The 9,279-nt window shown below is 46.1% G+C and overlaps 1 protein-coding gene across 2 annotated transcripts in view; it reads right to left on the bottom strand.

Annotated features, from left to right (window-relative positions):
• Positions 1 to 8,667: 8,667 nt before the first annotated feature.
• KCNC4 (potassium voltage-gated channel subfamily C member 4) overlaps positions 8,668 to 9,279 on the bottom strand; it is a 50,177-nt gene continuing 49,565 nt past the window's right edge. The window contains exon 4 of one of the 2 annotated variants that reach the window (XM_033862178.2): positions 8,668 to 9,279. This exon is cut by the window's right edge and continues 1,728 nt beyond it. The gene's annotated coding sequence lies outside the window, so the exon portion shown is untranslated. The other variant, XR_004527856.2, reaches the window with a different exon arrangement.

A 9,279-nucleotide genomic window follows, 5' to 3' on the forward strand; every position in this document is an offset into this window, starting at 1 on the left:
GCAGTGGGCTGTTATAGAGGCAGCGTGCACCCCGAATGGCAAGAGTGGTACCGCCAAGCTCCTCCCCCAAGAAGTACATTCAGCATCTTGGAATCAAGCTGCCGTAGCTTTGAACTATGTCTGTAAGCATCTGTGCCTTATCTCCATTTATTTTGTGTATTCGTTAGCAAGATATGTCCTGAGGTAGTGGCTTCTTTGCTTTATACCATTTCCGTTTATGAAAGGTTTCATAGGAATGCTGTACTTTGGGACAGCAGGGGAACCTGTACGAACAAACTTTGTTACTTCTTCATCAAGTTACTACCCCAATCCCAAACTTCTTTGTCTTGTCAATTCCTCACAAATTTATTGTTTCTTTGTCTAAAAGGTATAAAAGCTGCCTGCTTTGGTCCCTTCTTTGTGTCTCATATTTCTATGAGCTCCTGTACATACAGAATTATAGTGTGTTTTTTCTCCTGTTAATCTGTCTTGTGTCAATTTAATTAATAGACCAGCCAAAGAACCAAGAAGGGAAAAGGGGAAAAGGTTTCCTCCCCTACACCAGCCAATAGATAGTTCAACATTGAGACAGGATCTGATTCTGGTCCAGCCAGCTGTAGCTGGGGGTGGGGGGGTGGGATGTGGAGTCACATGGGACAAATATGGCAGCTTGAGCCTGTCCCTTCAGTAGGGTTTATAGAACAAGAAAGAGCTCGACGTGGGGCGGGGCGGCGGGGGCAGGGGGGGAGTTCTCCAGAAAACAAATAACTATGTTAGATCTGTCTTGAGGTCATTAAAGGTCCACAACTTTAGGGAAAATCGTGGCAGAAGAGGGGACATGTCCAGGTCATGGTGTAGATAATTTAAAGAAACGTAAGGTAATTGCGAGCGATTGTGTGGTTTGGCTTCAGGTCACTCTTAGCCTTTTATGTGTGAGCAGAACCTCCTCCTCCACCACCAGCTGCCTCCCTGAGTCACTGTACAACTGTCAGTGAGAGGGAAGATTCCTGAAGCATGTGGCAGGGACAGTCTCCTACCTCAACCCATAACCCACCCCCCTTCTGCCATGCCCTAAACTAGAAACAACCCCACATGGTTGCCTGCTTTCTGGCAAATCTGGGCCTAAATATTTCCAGGAACAGCTAGCCCTCTTTTCGTTGCAATGTCCTCTAAAGAAGCAGAAACTCTCCCCTTGCACCACACTCGCAGGCTTAAACCCCTGTAGCCAGAGGCTACACAAGAGCAGGTATTTGGGGTAGGAATGAACCAGTCCAAACAGATCTGAGCTCAAATGCGTTTTGCTTCCTATTTTTAGCTTTTTGCTCTTTAAGAGAAGTTTTCTGTACTGGATTTTCCTGATGAACAGGCAGGTTTCTGGATTCAAAATTCTCTTCTAAGAGTCCAGAGACCTAGGTTCCAGTTTTATCGCTATTACGTTAGTCATGTGACCAGGGCCAAGTCCCTTCCCCACCCTAGACATCAGATTCTTCATCTGTAGGAGAGGGAATTTGGAATAGATGATCTCTACGTCTCTTTTCTTCTTGACCATCCGTTGCCCAGCCTTTACCGGGACCACACATCAGTACTCAGCCTCCTTACCTCAGCGGGTCACCCTGAACTCACAGCCACCCCACCTCTGAAGGTTTAACTGCTCTCTTCTCTGCTTAATTTCTCTGGCACCCCGGTGGCCTCTGACCCTTGGAGCCTGCACAAGGGGATCGAAAAGCCCTTGACTCTGGAGAGTTACTCTTTGTTTTGTTTTTCTGCCATTTCTGCCCTCCTGCAGGACTGCAATCCTCAGCATCCCTCTGCTTGCCCCCATGCCCTCCTGAAAAGATCCTTCAGGAGAGTTCCATTCAGCTCCCCGGTGTCTACACCTACTGAAGGGCTGATCTTCCGTATCAGTAGACTCCTCCATTGTCCCAGAATGTGTAACTCTGAACTGAGGCGACTGCAGAGCCGCAGAATCTGCAGAGGATGAAGGATGCACTGCAGCTGCCAGGCTAGGCCCCGCATCCTGCAGTCAGGCCCCCAGGGCCCTGATTGGCTGCTGCCCTCTGATGTTGTGTGGGTGGATCAGAGGACCCAGGCCTGCTCTAGCAGGCAACCCCTCCCCCGCTTGCAGCCTTGGTCCCCCGTCACATAGTGCTTCTGCTTGTCTTCCTTCTTTCTCTGGGAGTGCATTTGCTCACACTCCCAGTTTGTGCTCAGACCCTCCAATGAGCAGCTTGTCTCACTGAGGAAGCCCAGTGGCCACACTGTGGGATGACTCACAGGACTCATGGTGAATGTGCGGATTCAGGGTCATCAGGCTGCTGGGCTGTCTCTCTCTCAGTCCACCCTGAGGTATCAGTATATCCTCACCCAGCTCCTTGGCTTTGGTTTGAACTTTCCAGGCAGAAGAATCTGTCCTTCATTATAGTTCCCTCTTAATCCCACAGTCCTCATATCTCCCCAGTAGCTCGTCCTCTGGGGGACCCACTGGCCATACCTGGTAATGGAGGGTCTCTCTACATTCAGTTTATTCTCAAAGGAATGAGGCTAATGCATGGGCAGCACCCTAAGAGAAAGGGACCAGGAGGGGACTGTGTGGGTGGCATGACTTCAAGAAGGGGTGAGGAAGAGGTGGACCAGGTATGGCCCCATCACTGGAGGGGACGTGGTCAAATCACAGTTTTCCAGGTGAGAGTGATGGAGCATCAATAGCTCTGTCCTCTAGAAACTTCCAAGCAACCTGGAAAGTGTTCATTCATTCATTCATCCATTCAAGGTTTACTGAGCTCCTACCCTGATGTAGTTTGTGTAGGTAATGTAGGAATAAACAGATCCCATCTCCTGCCTCCTAGGCTGCCACTTGAGCTCAAGAAACACAGAAATAGATGATTAAAGTACCACGTAGCACATCTTTAGCATGGAGGAGGGTGGGCTGGGGAAACTGGCAGTACCTAATACTGGTGAGGGTGTGGGCAACTGGGTCTTTCACACAACACTGGTAGAAATGCAAAATAATACAGTCACTTTGGAAGACAGTTCAGCCGTTTCTTAAAAGTTAAATATATGCTTACCTTACAACTCAGAAATCCCATTCCTAGGTATTTACCCAAGAAAAATGAAAACATATGTCCACATAAAAATCTCTACATGAATGTTTATAGCAGCTTTATTCATAATTGTCTAAAACGGGCAACAACCCACATGTCCTTCAGCTGACAAATGGATACACAGACTGTGGTACGTCCATACTTTGGAATACTACCTGGCATTAAAAAGGAATGGATTTCAGATACATGCAACAACTTGGATGAATCTCAAAAGGATTATGCTGAATGAAAGAAGCCAGGCTCCAGATTCCATTCATGTGACATTCTGGAAAAGGTAAACTAGAAGGGAAAAAATAAAGCCCACCCAGATTGGTGGTTGTGAGAGGCTGGGGGTGGGAGGTGTGGTTGACTGCAAAGATGTACGAGAGAACCTTTTGGGGTGATGGTACTGTTCTGTATCTTGATTGTGGTGATGGCTACACAATCATTTGTGTTTGTCAAAAATCATACAACAGTACACTAAAAAGGGTATATTTTACTCTGTGTAAATTGCACCCCAACAAAACTGACTAGAAAAAAAATATGATATGGTTTAGGTACTATGCTATAGGAAGGCCTAGGGGGTGTTTGCTTCTTCGGAAGGTGGGTGACCCTGTCCTGGAGTTGAGGTAGATGGGAAGTGTGTCAGGGAGGATTAAAAACGGCCACTGAATTTAGAGGGTCACATCCTGCTAACAGGAAGAGAACAAGGTCGTGGCTAATGGCATGACCGATCCTAAGAGAGGCTGAAATGAAATTTCCCTACTCAGGGAAGGAAGCAGGAGCCAGATTCTACATGTATTTAGGAGTGTGCTCCTGGGGGGCGCGGGGAGAGTGGTAGTATCTGGAATGTACAGATTTAGGGAGGACCCATGTCCATAAGCAGTGAGGGGTGGGGGGTAGGGATGGGCCTTGGATCAGCTGAACCCATGTGTGTGAGCACAGCAATGAGCCAGAAACGTACTTACGTGCCTCAGAGTTTACCACTGCTTCAAAGAAAACCCCTAGACAGCACCTGCAGTATAAATAGCAAACAAGCAAACACGACATTCTTCCACATCAGAATGGAGCAAAGATGTTGGCACTGAAGCAGCCTGAAGGGGTCCAAGAGCAGTCCCACTCATCCCCAACCCCTCCCAGTTGCCCCCTCAGCTCCCAAAAAGCTAGCGCCCTTCATCCCAGCAGACCCCACCCCACACGGGCTCCCGAGCCACCTGCAGCCAGACAGGTGATGAATGGCAGCCCTGCCCAAGGGCGCTGCCAGAGGAGGCTTGCAGGCTGCCTGCTAAGCGGAAGCTTCAGAGGCCCCGGGGGCTGCTGCCGTTTGTTCTGCTACAGGCCCCTTGGTGGATGCTGTTTGCTTGGCCTGCCCAGCGAGCCAAGGAGAGAAAGTGGGGTGCCCTGGGGGAACTAACCAGGCGATGGTGAGGGGACCTCAAAAGGAGCAAATGCCGCCACGACAACAGTGCATCAAGGCCTGTGGCCCTCAGGGGTGAGGGAAGCCAAGATTTCAGATATCTCCCAGTAGTGAGGTCCTTTGGGGTACAAATGCCAAGGACTTCAGGGGGAGAATCGGGGCCCATCACCAAGAGTGAATTTTAGCAAAGGGGCCAGTCAGGGCCAGGAATAGCAACAACAGCTGTGAAAGTCTCAACAATAGCTGAGAGTAGACTGGAGCTAGGCTGCTTGAGGTCAAACCCCAGCCCTGTCCCCTATGGGGTTTTTGCCCCTAGTGCCCTGAGGCAAGTTGTTTAACGTTTCTGAGTCTCCGTTTTCCTCACTGGCAACGTGAGGATAGTCATAGTACCTACCACCCAGGGCGGCTGGGGAGACAAATGAGTTATCCTGTGGAAAGGCTTAGAGCAAACCCAGCCAATAAGAAGGAGCCGAGGAGGGTTATCCACAATGAAGGATGATGCTGGCGGAGGAGTTCCAAGCACATTCAGGGGTTGGATTTATTCGTGGGACCAGATTTGTTCTGCACTGTGGTCCTCCCACCCCTACCCCAGGCTATGAATATTTCAAGGTCTGTTTAGTTCAGTTCAGCCTGCAGCAGTGTGGGAATCTGGACGACACAAAGCCTGATTGGCTACTTAAATTTCTTAGCTCGTCATTTCTCCCCCGCTGTTCCACAGGCTGGAACCGATCGAGTGAATTGCACTTAAGCATATGAGTGCCTGCTCCATGGTGCTCCTTCTGTCCTCACGCAGAGCTGGGGAGCCAGTCCCCATTCTGTCCCTAGCTAATACCCCTGCACCACAGCCTGGCATCACCATGTTTTCAGGAGGAGAGGGTCTAGTTCTGGGCAGGACCTAACCTGTCCTACCCACCTCCCAGGGCCTCTCTGAGTTCTTCTTTGGGGCCCAGAACAGGCTCCCTGGTGCCGAATGGAAAATGATGTTTCCTTGGGCTCTCTCCCCAAACCAGTGAAGGTTAACATTTTGACATATGCATGTCGTAATCCAAGGAACAAGAACAGTGCGGGGTGAGCATGCCCAGTGCTGCCTGGGGAGAGGGGACCGAATGAGCCTCTTGGGCAGCCCTGTCTAAAAGCCCCTTTGGACTTTTCCAGCAGCCGTCGGTCCCAATGGCTAGGGGCTGTCCTCCGGGTGGGATGGCTTTTTTTTTTCCTGCTGCTGGAGACCCATCAAGACTGATCATTCTCCTGTTTACCCACCGGCCATCTACAAACCTGTTTTCCAAGGCTTCCAGCTTAGGAAGAGCCTAAACACTACAAAGGAGAGATTTTTCTAGGGATTTTCAAAGGGGTTGGGGGGAAGGCACAGGGTAACACAAGTTCTAGTGTAGCATCAATAAATTATATTTGGATACTGCAACTGTTTGTGTACTTATTTTCTTTTCCTCTTCTACTTTTTAAAAATTATTTTGGTCGAATCCCTTTTAGAATTTCAACCTGCCTCATTGTACTGAGTCCAATTCATTTGACCAGAAGAATGGGGTAGTTTTGTACTCAAAGGGGAGGCAAAGCCCAGAGGTAAAGAGATGCTTACAAAGTGGCCTCTTCCGTGCCTCCCCTTCCTGATCACCTTCCCTCACTCAAAGCTCCAAAGAGCTTGGTTTTGTTTCAGGAAGGAAGACTGTTCCCTTACCGACCTTCTTTCTTCCCCCAAAGTAGACCTCCTCACTAGAAGAGCTGTTTCTTATTCTATGCCTAAAATTAGATTTTGAACCTATCAGTCCCCCACATGAAATGTCCCCCTCTGGCTGGTCTCCTTTGTGTAAGGGCCACCAGAAACAACCATGGGTCAGATGATGGCCTGGTTTGGCGTGGCCCACATATTTCTGGGCGTCTGTCTGTCTGTGTCACCCAGACGTGCTCCTACTTACCCTGGTAATCCCTTCTGGACCAAGAGTGCCAAAGTAAATATCACTCATTCTATCTCCAGCAGCAATCTTAGATGGCTAAGGAAACGTCAGCCTTGGAAAATAAACAGCCCTAATATTATCCCAGACATGTGGACATGTTTCCCCAGCAGGGGTGGAAAAAAAAAAAACCTTAAATTCTCATGTATTTTTTTAAAGCATGCCTCCTGCACCCAAACCTCCCATGGTGCCACTAAAATGTATTTTGGCCCAAACAACAGTAACTCTTACCCAAGGGACGAGCCAGCATCCAGCCCTCGGTTCCTTGGGCTCAGGGCAGGCAGCTGTCCCCAGAACAGGTTAAGCAGCTCACATCTTCTGAACCCACATGTCCCCTCTGCTGGTGGGGGGCAGGGTGCAGCAATTCTAGGGTCATGGCACATGGCCTCTCCCCCCATCGTAGAAAAGTGTACAAGTGACAGATGAAGACAGGTCACTGTGAGGATCCCAGATGGCACGCTGTCACCAATGAGCACTCACTGCACACAACAGCTGTCATGCACAGTGAGTCATGAGGCCTGGGTGCAGCATGTGCCGTTGTTCACAGGGCTCTGTTCTCAGCACTGAGGCTCTATAGAGGCTCACAGCCCAGTGCTCACAGGTCTGACAGTCCAGTTGGAGCAGCAGGGCATCCTCATCGTGATAAGAGCTGATAGTGCCTGACTGTGCACATAAGTGCTGGAGAAAAGCTCTCACAGGAGGGGCAGCCCAGGGAGGACTGCGGAGGCCAGGGCCAATGAGGTGCAAGAAAGAAATGGGATCTGAGTGGGGTCTTAGTGCAAACCTAGACCTCAAGTAAGTAGGGAGGAAGAAGGCGCCTAGAGCAGAATCAGGAGAGGCAGTTTTGGTGAGTCTGATAGAAACCAGGTAAGGCAGAAGCACAGCGCTACTCTTGGGTTGGCCCAAAAGTTCATTCGGGTTTTTTCCCTAAGGTGATACGTGGAAGCTAGACTTTATCGTGTGGACAACAGGGGATCAGAGTAGGTTCAAGAGACAGGTCCCTGCTGGCCTGAACTTGACGTTTGCATTAACGGATGAGGCACCTGCAGAACAATGGTAGGCACCAGGGCGAGGTGGAAGGAGAAAGGGGAGAGGAGAGGCCAGGAAAGGAGAACATGCATATAAGAAACAGCAAGCTTCCAGTTAGGTCAGAAGAAAAAGAGCACCCCCATGAGGTATAAGACAACCAACAGTATAAGGCAGTATACAATAAGCATCACATAATTGCTATAGTACCCAAAGTCTGTTCTTTTAAGCAAGCAGAAACACTTTTAAAATAATTTATTATATTTTTATAATTTTAATAACATGGAGTCAAAACTTATGGAACTTTCTTATTTAAATAATTTTAAAACAAGTTAGAAAATTCTGTTTCCAATTCTTTTTAAAGTGTACGGATACGAGAGATTTAAAGTTGTTACAAGCAGGGCTTTAGTCAAAATGGTGTAACAATGGAAACATCCAAATGTGTTTTCAAGTGCTCTTTCCTTAGCGTGAGTTTATTTTTTGAGACGATAAATCGTCACCTTTATCTTGAAGGGACAGATCAAGAGTGTTTATTAAAAAAATCTGACAGACATTTGTCATCCCAGAGAAGGGTAATAAAAATCGAACATCTGTCTGCATAAGAAAAACATGTGATCCATCTGTAAGCCTGGTAACTCTCTTAAGCAACTGTTTTGAGAAAACTGGAGAACTTCTATGTGATATGAAAGATCTTCCTGGTCACTCCATATCCCATTCCAAAGTAATGTAAAGACTCTATGACACTTTAAAGGCCTTAGTTTTACAAAATTAACAACATCAGTGATAACACTTCACCTTTTGTGCACATCTGGCTCTAACTTCTTTGCTGTTGAGTGACTGTCTATCAGGTGTGTTTCTATCTTTGTTAACATCGCCCCAGGTTCCACTTTTTATTCCAGTTAATAGTTATTATTACTAACAATTAAATAATAAAGCACTTTTTAAGGAAATCATTTACTCTTCTCTCACAGGTTTTTCCTTTAGTGGTTCAAAAATAGTCCTTTCTCCTGTGTTTCTAGTATTTAAACAAAATCTAGCAAATTCTATTAACTGAGATGTTAGAAATCTCTATACTTTTAATCAAACAAAAAGCAAACTTCCTATAAGGCATATTTTGCCTTAATATTTATTTCTTTTAAAATTTATTTTTAAATTATTTTTTATAGTTGCTTTACAATTAATATTTATTTCTTAAAATTTTCAGCAATGTTTTCTATGCATCTTTCAATAACCATATATTTTTTGTGCCATATTTTTTTTGTGCATTATTTCAGTCTTTTTTCATGGTAGAAAAAACAAGTGTTTTCCTAAGGCCATGTGGGATTTTTGTGTTTTGCAGTTACTAAGAAAGACCAAAAGACTCATATATGTTTATCATTACATTTAATGAAATCTGAAGTACCGGGGTAAGTATTGTAATAACTTTGAGCATCAATGAAATAATTAAGGAAGTTTATGTTCATGGTCTAGATGCTTAGTTTTTAAATAGCTTACTAATTGGATAGCTTTCTACTCTCATTAGCTAATATCTCAAGGTAAAAACTCTTAGGTCAATAACCTTTATTAACAATAATAAATGTCAAACATATTTCAGGGATTTATTACTTCATATCCAATTAGTTGTCATTGCTTTTGCCTTATAATATAACTAAGAAAGAGCTTAACCAAGAGGAGAAAGGCCATTCCAAACATTTTCTTATTGTTTCTTATGTTTGCATTATTGATAATATCTCTAATCAGGTTCCTCTGCAGGTATCTTTTAAAGCATTTGCCCATTTTGTGAAGATTATATAAATACATAGTAGGCACT

The sequence above is a fragment of the Tursiops truncatus genome, chromosome 1, assembly GCF_011762595.2.
Source record: "Tursiops truncatus isolate mTurTru1 chromosome 1, mTurTru1.mat.Y, whole genome shotgun sequence".
Classification (NCBI taxonomy): domain Eukaryota; kingdom Metazoa; phylum Chordata; class Mammalia; order Artiodactyla; family Delphinidae; genus Tursiops; species Tursiops truncatus.